Genomic DNA, 21,548 nt, shown 5'->3' on the forward strand with positions numbered 1-21,548 from the left:
ATTTACCACCTCCTTGTTCTAAGAAAGGTGAATTGAAGTCACATATGAATTCGAGCAGTGGTATGAGAATTGCACTTGGCCACAGCCGGCATTATTAACCCAGTTTACCAGTTATACTAAAACTCCAATAATCTGACATCTGATTTTCAGAAATCCTTCTGGTTTGGCATCTGGCTTACCCGTAATGAGACTGAATGTAGCCAAGGTTGACTGTGGTCCAGTTGTGCACAATCAGAGCTGGATGCATTTAAAACATCAGTCGTTATCAGCAAGACCAAGTATCTGGAGTGCTTGTGTATTTTCCATTCCCTGTAAACATACTTTGTTTGCCAGAAAACATATTGTACAATTGTGTGACATCATTAAAATTAAATAAAAGTGTTTGAGTAGTAATAGGGATAACATCTATTAGTCTGGAAAATCTTGTAATCCAGCATTACCGAAGTCCCAGGGTTCAGAATTATCAGAGGGTTACTGTACCAGGTTAATTTAATTAATTTTGTCATGAATTTAGAAGAAGGAAAGGGGATCTTACAGAAATACATAAAATTATGAAAGGCATAAATAAGATTAAGATTGTAAGCTGTTTCCATTAGTAGGAGAGACAAGAATTAGGGGACATAGCCTCAAGATTAGGGTAGTAGATTTAGGATTTTAGGATGGAAATGAGGAGGAACTGCTTTTCCTAGAGGGTGGTGAATCTGTGGAATTTGAGGCTCATTGAAGCTTCAGTAAATATGTATCTAAATAGATTTAGATTTCTACATAGTAAGGGAATTAAGGGATATGGGGAAAAGGCAGGTAGGTGGAGGTGAGCCTGTCATCAGATCAGCCATGATCACATTGAATGGCGAAGCAGGCTCGGTAGGCCGGATGGCCTACTCCTGCTCTTATTTCCTATGTCATGGTGAAATACCACTTTATACCATAACATTACTATATCCATTGGAATCCTACCAACTGAGGTAAGGAGACACTTGATAGTATAAATATATTCATAAATATTAACTCTGGTTGTATTTCTGGTGAAACTATAAGTCAATTCCTTCCAATGGCTTTGGTAGAAGTACACAGTGTACCTAATACCATTGCTAAATAAAGCAACAAATGTTTCTGTGGGAACATAGATTAGAATCTGTCTCCATTAATATCAAATACAGTTTACTTTCAGCTTTTATGTCTTTTCAGTAAAGATCATTGTTCTGCTTTAACACATTGCAAACTTATCAATGGAAGAATTCTTTCAAGTTTGGAGTTTCTCACTGTCTTAATGAGTGAATAGTGTGGGTAAATGTCACCCTGCTGGAAGGACTGTAAGGATCTATGCTTTGCATCTAATAGCAACAGAAAAGACTATGGGAAGAATAGTCAAGTTGGCGTAGCAGTTAGCGCAATGCCTTTACAGGGCCAGTGATTGGGACAGGGGTTAAAACCCTGCGTTGTCCATAGGAGTTTGTATATTCTCTCTCCATGAGTTTTCCCCGAGGGCTCTGGTTTCCTCCCACTATTCGAAACATACTGGGGTTGTAGATTAATTGGGTGCAAATTGGGTGGGACGTACTCATGGGCAGAAATGGCCTGTTACCGTACTGTATGTCTAAATTTAAAATTTATGAACTGGTGAGAGAAACTTTTAGCTGAATCATGATGAAACTTTGATCTCACATTTGTGTGTTAAATAGTTATTAAATATAGTTTATGTGCTAGAAATGATACCGCACATCAAAAAGGCAAGTTAAGGCAGTGACGTGTAGGGGGTCCCACACCAGTTCTGTAGAAGCCCTTGCAAGTAGAAAAAATTTCTACTGTACTAGATACTTTGTGACAAATAAACCTACAGTTAGGGTGGGCACTTAAGAAAGTTTTGTGGGATAGGGACATGATCAGAGAGCTCAAAAAATGTTTGGAAGATGAGAAGATCTAGATCAGTAGCCAGTTGAGAGGATAGGTGGCAAATTTGCTGGGCCTGGCTTGTCTCACTTCATCTGCTTGCTTAGAAATACACAGCACAAGGTTACTTCTCCCTGCTATTTTCCCAAGATCAAATTTCCAATAAGATGACAACATGGGTTTCTGCAAGAAATTTACAATGAATTTAAGTACTGAAAGGAAGAGTAACTCGGCTGGTCATTGCAATCGTGTTGATAAATGCCCTGACTAACACATGCAGTTTTTTTTAAAAATAGGGTTCTTAAAGATCTTGTAGTACTTGCTCATGACGAGTTCCACGATGTCTGAATAAATGTTAATAAATCAATAACTAAAGAGAACATATTACAGCACTGAGCACCAGAAACAGTGGAAGCTAAATGCCAGTTCTAAATTATATAAATTTGCCTCATTATATATTTTTCTGAAAATGGCCATTTTTTTTCTACTTTTTGTTTGCCTACCCTGTCTTTGTAATTCTTTTGGTTGATTAGAGCATGTACATCACCTTACAGGTGGGGTAACCATTTATAGGTACTGTAGTCTTTTCTTGCCCTTTATCAGATGTTCATAGATAATCTGAAAAGGTATTTTTGGCTAATTGGGGCAGCAATCCTGCTGGCTTCTTAGCATTCTGTGCTTTATTTACTGATATCCAAATTGATAACTCTCCAGGAGACCTCTTGTCAACACAGCATTTTTCTTTGTGCGTGTATTGGTGCATTCCATGTAACCACAGGTGTTACCTATGAAACTGATGTGCTAATGTAATGGCTGCTTGTATTTTAAACACTAGAACATTCCCTTTAGATGTAACAAACAATAGAACTTGAAGTGTAATTGCTGTCATGTCTTGCTCCCGCCAGGAGGCCCTCTAGTGTTCAATTTACAAGATAAAAGTTTCAGCCAGGAGAAAACCTTCAGCTGATCTGACCATGGTATTCCCTTGGTGCATTTCTAATAACGCTCAATCTTGTTTGTTGGGAAGAATCTAATTAGTTCCTCCTTGAACTCTCATAACCTTTCCTGCTCCATCACTGTGGTTTGCGATCTGTTCCCCTCACCTATCTCTCTTTTTTGTTTCTTTACATTCTTTTGCTTATACACTGTACATAATGGAGCATTGCACCTAAATTTATCTATCAAACCTTATCTAATGTTAAATGGTCCTTCCATATCTCCTCTAAACCTTCACTTCAGTAATGTTAAAATCTAATTTGGTCAATCTTTTTTATTCACCATTTTGTAAGTTAAAGCATGTAGCCTCTCTTCTAGAAACTAGGAATCATTTTTGAAATAAGCAAAACAAAACTGGGTATCATTCTTGATATGGACTCACCAGAGTCTGTCAAAGCTTTAGAATATTTTTTCCTCTTTGGAATTATATTCTATATCCCTACTATGAACTCAACATCATGTTTGCTTTATGTAACAGCCTGGGAGGCTTGGTGTTTTTCGTAATCTGTTCCGTAAAATCCCAAAATCTTTTTTTTTATTTTGATCAGATAAACAATAGAACATGGATTAAGATTTTATACCATATAATCCCATTTACCACATAATCCATGTCAATTTTGTTCTAATAATTCTCCTAACCTTTCATTACATTGATCTGGCTGAGCTAGGTTGACAAGACCTTTTTGAAATCCAAAGACGATTTTTCAGCATTTGCCACTGCTCCCAATTTAATATTATTTGTGGGTTTGGACAATTGGGACCAAATTTGTTTACCTAAATCATTTAAAATGATCGTCACTGCTTTAATTCCAGGTCTTAAATTTCACCTGCCGAGCAAAGTATTAAAAGTATGAAATTAAATATACTGCTTTGAAAATATGAAACTTAGGAATTATTAATATCTGCATTACTTATTATTAAAATTAATTAATACTAATATCTGAGTGATGACGGTATTAGGTGTAGTCGATAGTGCCTCCCCCCCCCAATAGCCCTCGGGACACTAAGGAACAGATTTTGGAAAAGTCGAAAAATTACAGTGTTATTGTTATGGCATACTTCAACTTCCCAAATATTGACTGGCACCTCCACACCGCAAGAGGGATAAATGGGTCAGAATTACAAGCCAACAAGAGGAGAGGTCATACTGGATCTTGTATGGCCAATCTTTTGTCATACAAGAGACAAAGATTGTCTCTTTTGATGAAAGTAGAGTGGTAGATGTGGTGTATTTGACAAGGTCCCTTATGAAAGACATTCAGAAAGTCATGAGGCATGGAATCTTGGCTGTGCGGATTCAGAAATGGCTTGCCTGCAGAAAGCATATAGTAGTAACAGATGGAACATATTCTGCCTGGAGTTCAGTGACTATTGGAGTTCTGCAGTAATCTGTTCTGGGGCCCCTGCTCTTCGTGATTTTTATAAATGACCTGGACAAAGAAGTAGAGTCAGTAAGTTTGTAGATGACACAAAGGTTGGAGGTGTTGTGGATAGTTTTGAAGGGTGTTCTAGGCTACAACAGGATAAAGACAAGATAAAGCAGAGTACATGGTTAATTACAGGATTCTTGACAGTATGGAAAAACATAGATCTCTCAAGGTTGCCATTCAGGTGGATTGCTGGCCTTTATTAGTGGGGGGGGGGGGGAGGATTGAGTTCAATAATCATGAGATAATGTAGTTCTATAAATCTCTGTTTAGACCAGACTTGGGAATATTGTGTTCATTTCTGATCACTTCATTATAGGAAAGATGTGGACGCCATGGAGAGGGTGAAGAGGAGATTTACCAGGATGATGCCTGGATTGGAGAATGTCCCTTATGAGCCAAGGTTAATAGAACTAGGGCTTTCCTCTTTGGTGCAAAGAAGGATGAGAGGTGACTTAATAAAGGACTACAAAATTATGAGAGGCGTTGGTAGGGTGGACAGCCAGCACCTTTTTTCTAGGGCGAGAAGATCAATACAAGTTGAGGGAATGAAAGTTTAGGGAATGAAAGTTTAGGGGAGTTGTCTGGGGTAAGTCTTTTTCACAGAGACTAATGGATGCCTGCAAAGCATTGCCAGGGGTGGTGGTGGAGGCTGGTTTAATAGGGAAATTTTTAAAAACTCTGAGACAAGCACATGGAAGCAAGAAAAATAGAGGGTTATGAGTGTAAGGTTAGAAGGTTTAGTTTGTTGAATTGGTTTACATAGGTTGGCATAACATCTTGGGCGGAAGGGCCTGTATTGTGCTCTATTGTTCTATATTTTATCTACTGGCTGGCGTATGCTTGTAAGATTGTAACAAAACCCCAGTACAAAAGAAAAATCACCATTGCCTTTGAACCTTGTGTGCAGTGGAAGTTATTAGATCAATGATTATTGTAGATCTATTGCTTCAGTTGAATTTTCGTAGGTTCTGCAAGTGTGCCTTTAAAAGATCGGCAGCTACTCTGAAATCAGGTGCACCACTTCAGAATGCTAAGTGATCCAATACTAACAGATCAGATCTGAAGAGCCTGCACATCTAATTATGACTGATGATAGATAATTAAACAACAACTCTCCATGCAGATTGCACCTGAAATTTTCTAAAATATTCATCCCCAAATAGATTGGATCTCCTATCATGTACTTCCTCTGCCAGGAGCTCGAACTCCTTTGCTCATTTCTCAGCAATATATGAATATTTACCCAGAGCTTCTAAATCCAGATGGTGAAATGGAGCTTTTGAAGAAATTATTCCTTAAAAGATGTTGCACAAGGCAGTTATATTATTTGTCAAAGTCTTGATAATGGTTCAGTACTTTTCAAAGTTGACTGGGTCAGATCTCTGAATTTCTGATACAGACATGTTCATATTAAGAACAAAAAATTTCCAGTATTAAGGCCATTATCATATTGGGACCTAAGTACCTTTACGTCAATTAGTTATTTCCAGGATAAACAAAGGAGACCATCCTTAGACAGCCAAATAGTTTTCCCCTCAAATTTCCAGAAATATTTTAAAGTTACTAAATTATGTTTGTCTGAGTCAAATTTAAGAATTTAGTGTTTTTTTTTAACTTGAATTGAGCAAATTATAATTTGGCTAAACGCCATGGCTTTGATTTTTCAATTTGGTAGATCTCTGCACACAGGCTGTGTCATACATCAACATTCCATCCTCAGGAGATTTTAGATTTATTTATTGTTAGAGAACATACATGACATCGCATACAACCCTGAATTTTTTTTTTTCTGCAGATGAGGCAGAATTACCACTTATTGCTAATGCAAAAAATATATACACAACATACATAAGTAAACCTAGCCCTGCCTTGCTCCCCAAATAAATCTAGTCTTCCTATATGCTACTCCTGCTACATTAACTTGCAGATCACGAATAGGCCCTTATAGCAGCCCCAAGTACTACCACCATGGTAGCCTCCATCCCCACTTCTACGCAGAGGAACTTTCATCCCTATTTAATACCACCTGTTCTTCTATCCTGAACGCTGTAGCCCCACTCAAGGAGGAAAAAAATCTACACTCAAAACTGCACCTTGGCTCAATAATACCACCAAAGCCCTGAGGAGAGGGTGCAGGAGAATCAAAACGTAAGTGGGAGCGCGACAAACTACTCATTTCCCTCAAAATTCTGAAAAACAACCTGCATATGTACTAAGAAACAGTAAAGGCCAAAAGAACAAAATATTTTGCAAACCTAATTTTGAACAACTCCTAAAATCCCACGGTCCTGTTCAATACCATCAACTCAATCATTGATCCTGCACATAATACCAACTCTGATGCATCTCTTACCAAATGCAAAGAATTTTTAAAATTCTTCATAAACAAAGTCAAGAATATTAGGACCAACATTACCCCCCCCCCCCAGCCACTTGCAATCTAACTGTATCACAGCTCTGTTCAACCAACCTGGACTGTTTCTGCCCAATAACACTACCCACTCTTAGAAAGATTGTGTTCGCTAATAAAGCCAACAACCTGTCACCTTGACATTATTCCATACTCCCCTCCTGATGGATCTTTTCCATACAAGCCACTCCTAGCATCTTCTCTATTATTAACAGTTCCTTGGCCATCAGGACAGTTCCAATTTGTTTCACGTGTGCTGCGGTCCAGCTCCTATTAAAAAAACCCAAACTCAACCCCACCATACCCAAAAATTACTGACCTATTTTTAAACTTGCATTCCTGGCATAGGTCCTTGAAAAAGTTGTTCTTAGCCAATTGTTTCCCTGTCTACATCAAAACAACATATCTAAAAGATTCCAGTCAGGTAATAAGGCCCACCATAGCAGAGTTGGCCTTATTAAGAGTATAAATGACCTGCTCCTTACCCTTGATTCAGGGCGCTCCGTCATTCTAATTCTCCTGGACCTTAGAGTGGTGTTCGATATGGTGGATCACACTATTTTAATAGATCGCCCCCAGCAGAGGGTTGGTGTTGATGGCACGGCCCTGAATGGGTTTAAATCTTATCTTAGTGATCGGCCCCGGTCCGGGCAGTATGGACCGACCTAGGAGGGGAGGCAGGCCCCTCCAGCCCGGGTAAGAAACCTGCATAGGAGAAGGCCACTCCGATATAAAACCTACGACCCAAGGACCTCGCTGCCACGTCCCAGCTTGCTCGGCCACGGCACACGAACCATGGGTGTAAAGGGTGGGGCCAGTACTGCGCGCACTGCACTCCACCTAAAAGCTCCTTTGTGCAGGCCCGAGGACAGGTCCACGTCCTCCCCCTCCACGTCCTCCCCCTCCACGTCCTCCCCCTCAAAAGATGCTCACAAACTCAAGCTAGCATGCTGGAACATCAGAACCATGCTAGACAAGGCTGACAGCCACCGACCTGAACGTCGGTCTGCCCTCATTGCACATGAACTCCTCAGACTTGACATCGACATAGCAGCTCTCAGTGAAGTCCGCCTGGCAGATGTAGGCAGCCTCCAAGAACGCGGCGCGGGCTACACACTCTACTGGTCTGGCAAGCCTTCGGATGAACGACGCCTATCTGGTGTAGGCTTCATGGTCAAGAGCTTCATTGCCTCCAAACTCGAAAACCTTCCGACAGGCCTCTCGGACCGAATCATGTCCATGCGACTCCCACTTCAAAACAAGCGTCACATCACCCTCATCAGTGTCTATGCTCCAACCCTCCAGGCGGAACCAGCAGAAAAGAACAAGTTCTACACCGACCTGCGCAACCTCATCCAACGTACCCCTACAGCCGACAAGGTTGTCATCCTGGGCGACTTCAACGCTCGTGTCGGCAAAGACTCAGAAATCTGGCCAGGAATCCTGGGCAAGCATGGCGTCGGCAAGTGCAACGACAATGGGCGCCTCCTGTTGGAGCTCTGCGCAGAACAGCGACTTGTCATTACAAACACCCTTTTTCAGCAGAGGGACAGCCTTAAGACCACCTGGATGCATCCCCGATCCAAACACTGGCACCTCCTGGACTACATCCTGGTGCGAGAAAGTGACAAACAAGATGTGCTCCACACCAGGGTCATGCCTAGCGCGGAATGCCACACTGACCACCGGCTGGTTCGCTGCAAGCTCAACCTTCACTTCAAGCCAAAGCCCAGGAACAATAAAGCCCCCAGAAAGAGGTTCAATGTTGGAAACCTGCAGTCAGACGAAGCGAGAGGAAACTTCCAGGCAAACCTCAAAGCAAAGCTCGACGTTGCAACCCGCCTCACGGACCCGTCCCCTGAAACCCTCTGGGATCAGTTGAAGACTACCATACTGCAATCCACTGAAGAGGTACTGGGCTTCTCCTCCAGGAAAAACAAGGACTGGTTTGACGAAAACAGCCAGGAAATCCAGGAGCTGCTGGCAAAGAAGCGAGCTGTCCACCAGGCTCACCTTACAAAGCCGTCCTGTCCAGAGAAGAAACAAGCCTTCCGTCGCGCATGCAGCCATCTTCAGCGCAAACTCCGGGAGATCCAAAAGGAGTGGTGGACTAGCCTCGCCAAACGAACACAGCTCAGCGCGGACATTGGCGACTTCAGGGGTTTCTACGAGGCTCTAAAGGCTGTGTACGGCCCCTCACCCCAAGTCCAAAGCCCGCTGCGCAGCTCAGACGGCAAAGTCCTCCTCAGCGACAAGATCTCCATCCTCAACCGATGGTCAGAACACTTCCAATCTCTTTTCAGTGCCAACCGCTCAGTCCAAGATTCCGCCCTGCTCCAGCTCCCTCAACAGCCCCTAAGGCTAGAGCTGGATGAGGTTCCTACCCTGGATGAGACATATAAGGCAATCGAACAACTGAAAAGTGGCAAAGCAGCAGGTATGGATGGAATCCCCCCAGAAGTCTGGAAGGCTGGCGGCAAAACTCTGCATGCCAAACTGCATGAGTTTTTCAAGCTTTGTTGGGACCAAGGTAAACTGCCTCAGGATCTTCGTGATGCCACCATCATCACCCTGTACAAAAACAAAGGCGAGAAATCAGACTGCTCAAACTACAGGGGAATCACGTTGCTCTCCATTGCAGGCAAAATCTTCGCTAGGATTCTACTAAATAGAATAATACCTAGTGTCGCCGAGAATATTCTCCCAGAATCACAGTGCGGCTTTCGCGCAAACAGAGGAACCACTGACATGGTCTTTGCCCTCAGACAGCTCCAAGAAAAGTGCAGAGAACAAAACAAAGGACTCTACATCACCTTTGTTGACCTCACCAAAGCCTTCGACACCGTGAGCAGGAAAGGGCTTTGGCAAATACTAGAGCGCATCGGATGTCCCCCAAAGTTCCTCAACATGATTATCCAACTGCACGAAAACCAACAAGGTCGGGTCAGATACAGCAATGAGCTCTCTGAACCCTTCTCCATTAACAATGGCGTGAAGCAAGGCTGTGTTCTCGCACCAACCCTCTTTTCAATCTTCTTCAGCATGATGCTGAACCAAGCCATGAAAGACCCCAACAATGAAGATGCTGTTTACATCCGGTACCGCACGGATGGCAGTCTCTTCAATCTGAGGCGCCTGCAAGCTCACACCAAGACACAAGAGAAACTTGTCCGTGAACTACTCTTTGCAGATGATGCCGCTTTAGTTGCCCATTCAGAGCCAGCTCTTCAGCGCTTGACGTCCTGCTTTGCGGAAACTGCCAAAATGTTTGGCCTGGAAGTCAGCCTGAAGAAAACTGAGGTCCTCCATCAGCCAGCTCCCCACCATGACTACCAGCCCCCCCACATCTCCATCGGGCACACAAAACTCAAAACGGTCAACCAGTTTACCTATCTCGGCTGCACCATTTCATCAGATGCAAGGATCGACAATGAGATAGACAACAGACTCGCCAAGGCAAATAGCGCCTTTGGAAGACTACACAAAAGAGTCTGGAAAAACAACCAACTGAAAAACCTCACAAAGATAAGCGTATACAGAGCCGTTGTCATACCCACACTCCTGTTCGACTCCGAATCATGGGTCCTCTACCGGCACCACCTACGGCTCCTAGAACGCTTCCACCAGCGTTGTCTCCGCTCCATCCTCAACATCTATTGGAGCGCTTACACCCCTAACGTCGAAGTACTCGAGATGTCAGAGGTCGACAGCATCGAGTCCACGCTGCTGAAGATCCAGCTGCGCTGGATGGGTCACGTCTCCAGAATGGAGGACCATCGCCTTCCCAAGATCGTATTATATGGCGAGCTCTCCACTGGCCACCGTGACAGAGGTGCACCAAAGAAAAGGTACAAGGACTGCCTAAAGAAATCTCTTGGTGCCTGCCACATTGACCACTGCCAGTGGGCTGATAACGCCTCAAACCGTGCATCTTGGCGCCTCACAGTTTGGCGGGCAGCAACCTCCTTTGAAGAAGACCGCAGAGCCCACCTCACTGACAAAAGGCAAAGGAGGAAAAACCCAACACCCAACCCCAACCAACCAATTTTCCCTTGCAACCGCTGCAATCGTGTCTGCCTGTCCCGCATCGGACTTGTGAGCCACAAACGAGCCTGCAGCTGACGTGGACTTTTTACCCCCTCCATAAATCTTCGTCCGCGAAGCCAAGCCAAAGAAAGAGTGATAGGACTTGCTCAGTCAACATGGGCAAATTTTCATCCTCCTCTGCTACCTTTTCATGAGGGGTTCCACAAGGGTCCATTTCTGAGCTCCATTCTCTTCTCTTTATACATGCTTCCCCTTGACCATATCATCCAAAAACACAGCATCTCCTTCCACTTCTACACTGATGGTACTCAGCTCTATCTTCCCCTGAAGCCCAACGATCAAGCAAAGATTACCAGCCTCAATGACTGTCTGGAGGACATGAAGTGCTGGATGGCTCAAAGCTTCCTGCAGGTAAACAATGGCAAATCTGAGATCATCCTATTTGACTCCCCTAACTCCCCAAAATGATCTCCAATACTCTTGGTAACTTATGCACCCTCATTAAACTACACATCAAATCCCTTGGGGTGATATTAAATTCCACCTTCAAGTTTGACAAACAAGTAGTAAAAGCTAGCTTTTTCCAGCTCCACACTATTGCCAAAATCAAATCATTCCTGCCACTGAAACACCTCGAGAAAGTTATCCACGCCCTCATTTTCTCCCGTTTAAACTACTCTAACTCTCTATATAAAGGTTTTAGTCAGTCGTCATTATCCTGTCTGCAACTGGTGAAAAATGCTGCAACAAGGCTCCTGTGAAGAGCCAAGAAAATGGACCATATCACCCTATTCTGGCCTCCTTCCACTGGCTGCCAGAATGGCTCAGAATAGATTTTAAAGTTCTCCAGTTTGTTTACAAAGCCATTCATGAACTAGCCCCGTCCAACATCACCAATCTCCTAATTCCCTACTCCACTTCAAGACCCCTCAGATTGGCCAATCTAGGGCGCTGAAACTGCAAACTTAGATGAGATCGCGCCCTCGCGATAGCAGCCCCCAAACTGTGAACAACATTCCTCCCTCCATCAAATCAGCCCCTTCCTTTAACTTTTTTTAAATCTAGGTTGAAATATTTTTACTCGCAAGCATTTTGAGGTGATTGTTGATTACTACCAAGTACAATTCTGAACCTCAAGTATCCATTTTACACCCCACTTTAAATAGCTGCTTAAGTTAAGATATAATTAATGATCTTTACAGTACTTTGGTCAACGTGAGTTGTTTTAAATGTGCTATATAACTAGACTAAGCAAATAAAGAAATGTAAACAATGAGAGAATACAGAGAGAATATAAAAAATTATAAAACAATGAGAGAATATTAAAAAATTATAAATATTAAAGATGAACTTGCTAATTTACTGCAGGAAGTCCTGTTGATTTATTTGATTTTATCATTCAGGTTTCTCAGGCCAGATACATAGGACTCATGTAAGCTACCTTCATGTTGACCCATGATTTATTTTTAAATAAAGTTTTTCTGTTTGCCCTATTCTATGTGAATGATTACATAGGTTCTGGCAATTAAAAACAAGTATCTCTTGATCCCTCTTCCAACTTGCAACACTGAATACCTGAGCTGAAAGTGAAGAACAATTTGTTTACCGATCTCCTGAGTTCCTCCAGCAGAATTATGTTTTTTTCTCCTGATTCTGGCATCTTCTGTCCCCTTGTGTGTCAGCTGTGTTTCTTTCCTGCCTCATTTGCTCCTCTTCATCATTTTAGTTTTCTTTTTTCTTTGGCTTGGCTTCGCGGACGAAGATTTATGGAGGGGATAAAAAGTCCTGAAGGGAGCAAAGAGAAGCTATCTTTCTCTGAACCACACACAGTGCTGACAGTTTGTTTACCCCAAGAGATTTTAATTTTTAGCTGGGGAAACATGAGGTATTCAGGTTACCATTCTGTAATCTTGCTTGTTATTTTTCCATGTTTTGTAAATAGCCCTTTGAGAACATTCATGAAAAATCCCTTGACGCTTCGATGGTCCCAGCATGTCATGAACTGAGTGGATGTTTACATAAATAGGTACTATAGTCTGATATCATCCTCTTCTCCCATGCGATCACACAACACCTGGTTCTGGTCCCAACCCTCCAGGGCTACATTCTGTGCCCTAGAATAACTCAATCAGTAACGTTCCTGTCTGCATTGAATTAAAAGGTCATTGTGGTATAGAAGGATGCCATTTAGCCCATCAGGTCTTTGTCTTCTTTAGAGACTAATCCAGTCAAACTGATTCCACTTTGGTCTCCCCATAGTACAGTGCCCTCCATAACGTTTGGAACAAAGACACTTTTTTCTAATTTATTCACCCCTGTGAAAAAGAAAAGCGCAGAACGCATTACAAAATGGGAACACAGAATAAGAAGATTTCAAAAGAGAAGCCTACTTCTGACTGTCTCTTTAAGGTAAAGAGGACAGTCTCGCCATTTAGAAACAGATTCCAAAGTCTTCCTTCAAGAGAAAACCATCTCTCAAGACATCCTGGAGAGACAGGAAGCCTATCATCCTTATCACAGGAGATACATTGGTGGCTCAAAAGCTGGTTACTTCTGCTTAAGGAATACTTCTCAACTCATTGAAAGAAATGCGAGTTTAAAGAGGCCTGAAGATGCAATGTTTATTTCTGAACTGAAAATTTAAGATTTTTAAGCAAGACCAAAATGACTTTTCAGAGTGGGACTTTATTACACACATACCTTTACATTTGCACATAGTGGGGTGACATTTTGTGTTAAGTTTAGAGATAAATAAGAAGTGTTATGTTATTAATAGTTTAATAAAAATTTATTTTGAATTTATTCAATGGTGTATTTTCCATTTGCTGTTCCTTTGTTAGTGCTAACAAAGTCCCTTTGGTCAATGTTTTGGTTCCACATCCCTTTCTGGACTGAAAGCCTAAAGGGAAAAAAGTATGTGGGGAGGAGGGGATCAAAAAATGAAAAGCGACAGGTGGATCCAGATGTGGAGGGGGAAGGAAGCTGGCCAGAAACTGGTAATAATCGACAAAACATTTGAACATCTCACACATCTAACTGAATACCATCCTGCTCTTTTTTTAATGTAGGAAGTCTGTTCTATTTATTTACTATTTGCTAAGGGCTTGATCCTGTTCTTCTCGGTTCTTAAAATAATTTCATATGATTTGCATATGATTAATGAATTTCATTAACATCTATTATATATCTGTTTACACCTTTTCTACAGAGATAAGTATATTTCTAATGAATATCTGTACAAGAGTACAGGGCAGCATGGATAGCATAGTGGTGAGTGCAATGCTGTTACAGCACCAGTGATCAGGACAGGGTTTGAACCCCGCACTGCCTACAAGGAGTTTGTACATTCTCCCTGTGTCTGAGTGGATTTTCCCTGGGGGGGGGTTCTGGTTATCTCCCGCCATTCAAATACATTCCAGGGATTGTAGGTTAATTGGATGGTATGGGCTTGTGGGCCGAAAGGGCCTGTTACCGTGCTGTATGTCTAAATTTAAAAAAAATAAAGTCTACAGTAAAAATCCAATTGTCAGTCGGTGACTTGAATGGGCACGACAGAAATATACCGTGCCCTCCAGTTTTAATTTTGTCATCATGTGAAAAAAAGGTTATTTGTATACATTTTGTTTTGACCATGTAGAAATAACAGCACTTTTTACATATAGTCTCATACTACTTGGGACCATACTAGTTGGGACATAGCAATGTATGCATATTAATATAGTCATGTTTAGTACTTTTTTTGAATATTTTATTTAAATTTTTCTCCATACATGTGTCGTAGTCAAAGATTAATATAATACAAATTGCAAAAACAAATTTGAAACTACATTTAAACTGGTATATATTCCCCCCCACCTCCCCAAACCCTCACCCTCAAAGTAATTAATGTAAAAGATATAGTTATGTAAAATAAAAGAAAAAGAGAAAAACGTTCAGGATTGCACAGAGGAATGCTGTTACACATTAAACAGAATTCTTTGATACAATTCAGAGGAGATTCTCACATGTTCCAAAGGCACAGGAAGCACAACATTGCAAATTTAAACCTAATATTTGAGTATACGGCCTCATGTTTAGAACTTTGATGCAGATTTCAGATTTATTGTCAGAATACATCACATACAAATCTGAGATTCTTTTGTCTGCAGGCAAAGCAGAATTATCACTTATTGGCAGTGTGTGGAAAAAAAACTTTACACAGCATATACATGTAAACAAATAAAGAACTGTAAACCAATAATGAATGCACGCAAATTGAATGTGCAATACAGAGAGAATAAAAAAACCCATAAGGTGCACAAGTAAGAGTTTGTCGTTGAGGAGTCTGATGATGGAGGGGTAGCAGCTGTTCCTGAACCTGGTGGTGCGAGTCTTGTGGTACCTCGACCTCTTCCCTAATGGCAGCAGCCAGAACAGAGTCTGTGCTAGTGGTGTGGATTCTTGATGATTGCTGGTGATAATCTCTGACAGCAGAGTTCCCTGTAGGTATGGTTGGCAAATTTATAGATGACGCTATTGTACTGAGCCTCACAGTTGTAGGTGTAAAGTGAGTAGAGCAGGGGGCTAAGAACACAACTCTGTGATGCTCCGATACTGATGGAGATTGTGGAGGAGATGTTCTTACCAATCCTCACTGGGGTCTGGAGGTGAGGAAATCCATGATCCAATTACACAGAGGGTGTTGAGTCCCAAGTCTTGGATTTTGCTTATCAGTTTTGAGGGGATGATGGTGTTAAATGCCAAACTGTAGTTGATAAGAGCATCCTGAAGTATGCATCTTTGCTGTCCAGGTGTTCCAGGGCTTTGTGTAGACCAGTAAGACGGCATCTGCTGTAAACCTATCGCTACGATAGGCGAACTGGAATATATCCATGTTGCTGCTCAGACAGGAGCTGATATGCTTCAACACAAGTCTTTCAAAACATTTCATCCCTATTAATGCAAGTGCTACTGGTCGATAGTCATTAAGGCAGGTTACTACCCTCTTCTTGATTGACTCCTGTTTGAAACTGGAGGGTACTATGTATGCCCTACTAGATTGAGATATTGAAGATATCTGTGAATACATTGGTTAGTTGGTCAGCACAGATTTTTAATACTTGGCCAGATACTCCATCCGGACTGGATGCTTTCCTCAGATTCACTCTCCTGAAGGTAGCATGCACGTCATCCTCAGATACCGACAGGATGGGATCATTAGGGGACATGGGGGTGTGGAGGGGTGGTGTATCATATGGAAATGTGGGGGTGCAGAAAGGGGGGGGAAATTATCCTGTACATGCAATGACAATGAAATCTGTGATTCATAGACATCACCAGGTGCTGAGCATCTTCTCTATTTATGCTCTGCCAGACTTCTACTGAAGCCATCTTCAGCTCCTGCTTGTTTCAGGGCTTGTTCCTTTAAGTTTTCTCTTCAGCATATGGAAGGCATGCACAATTGGACTTAGATCTGGTGAATGACTTGGCCATTCAAGAACTTTCCAGTTTTGAGCTTTGAAAAACTCCTAAGTTTGGGATCATTGTTTTGCTGTAGGATGAAGCACCAACTGATGAGTTTGGAGGCATTTGCTCAAACTTGAGCAGATAAGGTGTTTCCATGCATCTCAGAATTAATTTTGCTATTGCCATCAGCTGTTACATCTTCAAAGATAAGTGTGCCAATTCCTGTGGCAGCCAAACATTTCCAGGCCATAACACCCCCACCAGCATGTTTCATAGATGAAGTGGTATGCTTTGGATCTTGGGCAGTTCCTTTACGCCTCCACACTTTGCTTTTGCCAACACTCTGATATAAGTTAATCATCTGTCCATTAGACCTTCCTGCAGACTTCTGCAGGCTCTTTTAAATACTTCTTGGCAAACTGTAATCTGGCTATTCTGTTTCTGTGGATAATTAGTGGTTTGCAACTTGCAGTGTATTGCTCTGTATTTCTGTTCATGAAGTCTTCTGCAGACTGTAGTCACTGACACATCCAGACTTGCCTCCTGAAGAGTGTTTCTGATCTGTTGGACAGGTGTTTGGGGATTTTTCTTCATTATGCTGAGAATTCTTCTGTTATCAGCAGTGGATGTCTTTCTTGGCCTATCAGTCCCTTTGTGATTACTGAGCTCACCAGTACGCTCTTTCTTCTTAATGATGTTCCAAACAGTTGATTTTGGTAATCCTAAAGTTTGGGTGATGTTTTGAATAAGACTCAAAATGTTGCCTTTGACCTTCATGGGCTCAATTTTGGTCCTCATGTGTAAAAATGGCAACTACAAATTCCAAAGTTGATCAAAGGCTTAGAAGCAAGCCTAACTCTCTTATACCTGCACCAATGAAACAATTAAATATACCTGCATAATCACAAACACCTGTGAATTCAAATGTCCCAAACCACAAGGTGCCCTGAAATGGAGGAACTATGTATAAAAAGTGCTGTAATTTCTACTTGGTCGCACCAAAATGTATACAAAAAACCTTGAATAAAATCTGGAATGTGCACGTTATTCACATGTGAATTGTTTGATATCAAATTTTAAATTGTGAAACCCCCAGGAAATCTACTCTCCTCGGAACTAAGATGGTCGTGCATTTATACAGGTCCTTCTGAAATAATACCTGTTGTTCATAAATCATAAATCCTCTCATCTTCTGAACTCCAACTTCAATCGGCACCCATTTTCGTCTCAAACTGCCTTCTGTCTTCTATCTCAAAGAACCATGAGTGTTTAAAATACTAATATGTTGTCTTTGTGCCCCAGTAACTAGCCAAACTTATTAAACCATATCTAGATAATATAGTTTTAACACTAAGGATGAATCATAGCACATTCGTCACAGGTAGATGAGCTGTGATCTTAATGTAAGACTGAAGGAATTCACGCTTGCTTCTAATGTTTGTGTTCATGTTTTCCCTCTCTAGTAACACACAGAGCCCACTGAGGTACAGAACTAACTTCACAGTTCCATGGAACACATGGATGGGGTTCTCTTGGCTCAGACAACCTACAAGAATGTTTGGTTGTATCGAATATGTCATTGGAGCAGTCTCTCTGAATTACCAGTCCTGGGAGATTCGCTGGGTGGGGATCTTTATGCTAATAGATCACAGAGCACAGATTCCATTGGCTGGCTGTGTGGACCTAGTGCTTTTCGTAAACCAGTTTGAACCTCGCCGAGCAGGAAAGTTAATGATTGACTTGTGTGGCCTTGCTTCGCTCACCTCAGCTGAATGCCGGCGAGGGTTTGCAGCCACCCACACCACGCTGTGGAGCCGTCTCATTTGCACGGAGATTACAGCAGCGGGGGCGGGCAGCGGGGGCCTGCTCCCCTGCCACAACCTTCAGATGGACTTTGTCTGCATCAGACGACATTTGTAAGCCCTGTTCCGAGGGGTGTTTGCGTCACTGCAAGCTTTAGAGAGGGCAGGTCAAAGCCGAAACCAGGACAAAGTCGCAGACAGCCAACTTTTCTCCTCCTCGGAGAGGCTCAAATTCCAGCTTGCCCGCGGGGCAGGAGGGGGAGGGAAGAGGAAGTGATCGCAGAAACTGGGAGCCCACTCTGGGGTGATGTGGGAGTCCCTTCATCCCATGCTGCTGTACCAGGGTGACTCAAACTTGCAGACAGTTCCCCAGTAACCGCAGCGTTGCTGACACTCGGAGGTGGGTGTTTTCTCAACTAATCCTGGGGTGGGGGGGAGTACGCTCTGGAGGCTGGGGATAATGTTCAAAAAAAGTTTAATTCTGCAGCAAACTGGCGGGGCCTTTGTTTTAAGGACTTACATTCTGAAAGGGACAGACCACGAAGTGTATTTGGAGGAGTCGGTGGTATGGAAAGTATGGAGGACGCGTCATTTACCAAAAGAATCCCACAGGTTCCAGATTTGAATACCTGGTGTGGCGTAAACACTGCCTGCTTTAGAATTTAGCGCAAATTCATGCCATTGCCCTCATTTGAAACATTGCACCATGTTTCTAATCCAGGCGTCCCCACCCCCAATTAGGTTGGGTGTCTCTGGCGGCCCCACTGGTATTTTTTTGGAGCGGCTACACAACCGGCAGTGGGTTCCACTCTGGCAACTTAGTGGCGAGGTAAAAAGATCCCGTCTTGCCCAGAACAGATCACAGCCTTCTTATGAACGGGGAGTAACACCTGAGTGACCTTGTGACTTGAACCCTGATGCAAAAGGAAAGATTTCACTGCCACATGTCTGGGACAGAAAGGGAGGTGAGACCTTCCCTTCCTTGGATCAGTCTGGGACAGAAGGGGAGGTGAGACCTTCCCTTCCTTAGATCAGTCTGGGACAGAAGGGGAGGTGAGACCTTCCCTTCCTTGGATCAGTCTGGGACAGAAGGGGAGGTGAGACCTTCCCTTCCTTGGGTCAGTCTGGGACAGAAGGGGAGGTGAGACCTTCCCTTCCTTGGATCAGTCTGGGACAGAAGGGGAGGTGAGACCTTCCCTTCCTTGGGTCAGTCTGGGACAGAAAGGGAGGTGAGACCTTCCCTTCCTTGGGACAGTCTGGCGGAGAAGGGGAGGTGAGACCTTCCCTTCCTTGGATCAGTCTGGCAGAGAAGGGGAGGTGAGACCTTCCCTTCCTTGGATCAGTCAGGAACAGAAAGGGAGAAGGGGAGGTGAGACCTTCCCTTCCTTGGGATAGACTGATGGAGAAGGGGAGGAGAGACCTTCCCTTCCTTGGGTCAGTCTAGTAGAGGAAGAGTTTTTTTGGGGGGGGGCAGTTAGAGCACCCCATCCCTGGGTCAGTCTGGCAGAGGAGGGTGTTAGACCTTGTCTCAGGTCAGTCTGGCAAGAGAGGAGTATTGAGACCTTCACACCCCCAGGTGAGTCTTGGTGTCTGGACTTCTACCCCACTCCCTGGATCAACCTGGCCTGTTTTCCTTTTAACCCCTCACACCTTTTGTGGGAGATGGTCATGGTTTGGCACTTTTGTCGCACAAATGTTACTTGCCACTTTGTCCTTGCTTGGCTGATATGTGGGTCTTGTTATGTGCAGAAATGGGTTGCTTTATTCACACAAGCATTGCAAATTGAACAGGGATCATCAACAAACTTTGCTATTTCTGGCTTTTTGACGGAAGGAAAGTAAATGACAAAGATACAAAGGTTTTGGGTAACTACCCTGAAGGATTTCTGCAGTGATGTTCAAGGCACCAATGGCATCATGAAGAAAGTCTCTACTTCCTCAGGAGTTTGTGGAGGAGCTAGTGGAGTTGTTCAAGTGAACCGGTACGGACTTGAAGGGCTGATATGGCCTGTTTCCGTGCTGTAAACGGTTATATGGTTATATGTGTAAAACGTGTGGAAGAGAGAGACATGGGTTCAGGTGTCACTGAAGAGATTGCAGAAAGAAAGTTCGTAGGCTGTAAATCTGAAATAAATGCTGGAAATACTCAGCGGTTCAGGCAGTAGCTGTGGAGATGAAATTTTATTGGTTGTGATTGTAATTAGTGAGGAGGTAAATCATCAGCTGGGCATTTCTTTGCCATTCTTTCAATAGGTTGATGTAATCGGTCATAAATTGTGGTTAACTGGTGATTATTGTCCACCGATTGTGTGAGAATCCTTGCATTTTATCCGTTTTAACCACAGATGAAAATGCCTTTTAAAAATCTCTTATCTGTTGTAATGCAATCGCTAGTTGTACTGGCCTCAGTTGTACAGCAGAGACAATAGGCGTTTTTAAACTTGTCCTGTAAAATAGGGTTAACCAGGCAATTTGCCCAGTTAGCACCCCACTCACACGGCAGTTTGAGAGTCTGACACGGTTAGGAACGTCAGAAATCAACCGGGTTCCTGCCCTACCTCCGAGGTAGTCAAGGAACCCATTAATACTTACCTAGGTCACGTCGTCCTGTGGCTTGAAAGCGAAAATGGCTGACCCAGTTACTCCTGTGATGTCAGTGCTGGCGTCACAAGGAATCCCTGGCAGAAGGGGAGAGAGGGGTCCCCCTTAAATTGCTGGGTTGGCAATTTACTGGGGCTATCCTCCCTCAGCTTAAAAGGTGCTGGAGGCCCCCACTAATCATTCCTGGGTCCCAGGAGGGCTATCCAGGTGCTGCAGCTTAAAGACACCTTTGCCCCACTAATCATTCCTGGGTCCCAGGAGGGCTACCCAGGTGCTGCAGTTTAAAGGCACCTATTGGGTTAAGGCATGTAATTTGTTATAGTAGTAGCATTCTGTCAAGCTCTGACACTATTTTCTTGTAATATTTAGGGATGAGCTTCCCAAATTCAAATTGGGATCAGATGTGGCAATCCAGTTTTATAGCAGCACTCCTTTATGAACAAACATTAGAAATGTCCGGCTGAGTTCACGAAGGAATTCTGTTGTACCAACTGAACATTATTGTACGTGTCTTTGCAATATTGTTTTAAGATGAAAAAACTTGCAAAATTGAGACCAAGATCAACATGCTGTTTCACACCCTTGCAAGCAAACATGCAGGACAATCATTGCAATTTGACCCACCTGGATATATAATGCACTATTTCATACAATTTCTGATGTTACATTACAGAGTTGTACTTGGCTTCATCAACGGGTCTTGCTGCTTTCAGAAAGTATCCCGGAATTTGCAAGTCTTAGCTGTTCAAAGAGATCCAGCTATGTTTGACATGGACATGCCCTTTTTTTTTGACATGATGTTGCCACGGTCAAGGTGTCTATCATCGATGATGAATGATGTTGTCAGGGGCAACTTTTACAGATAACAACTGAGGAAGTAATATGTAGTTTAAATTAAGTTATTATTTGTCACAGCATACCTGTTAC

At 42.9% G+C, this 21,548-nt stretch overlaps 1 protein-coding gene across 6 annotated transcripts in view; it reads left to right on the plus strand.

Annotated features, from left to right (window-relative positions):
• The window catches only part of LOC138740440 (disks large homolog 3-like), a 379,720-nt gene that overhangs the window by 274,582 nt on the left and 83,590 nt on the right, over nucleotides 1–21,548 (plus strand). The window contains exon 1 of one of the 6 annotated variants that reach the window (XM_069893067.1): nucleotides 18,003–18,420. The exons of the other annotated variants lie outside the window; for them this stretch is intronic. The gene's annotated coding sequence lies outside the window, so the exon portion shown is untranslated. Of the gene's footprint in view, nucleotides 1–18,002; nucleotides 18,421–21,548 lie in introns of those variants that run through there. 6 annotated transcript variants of the gene reach the window in all.

This window comes from Narcine bancroftii, chromosome 8 (assembly GCF_036971445.1).
Source record: "Narcine bancroftii isolate sNarBan1 chromosome 8, sNarBan1.hap1, whole genome shotgun sequence".
NCBI classification, from domain to species: Eukaryota; Metazoa; Chordata; class Chondrichthyes; order Torpediniformes; family Narcinidae; genus Narcine; species Narcine bancroftii.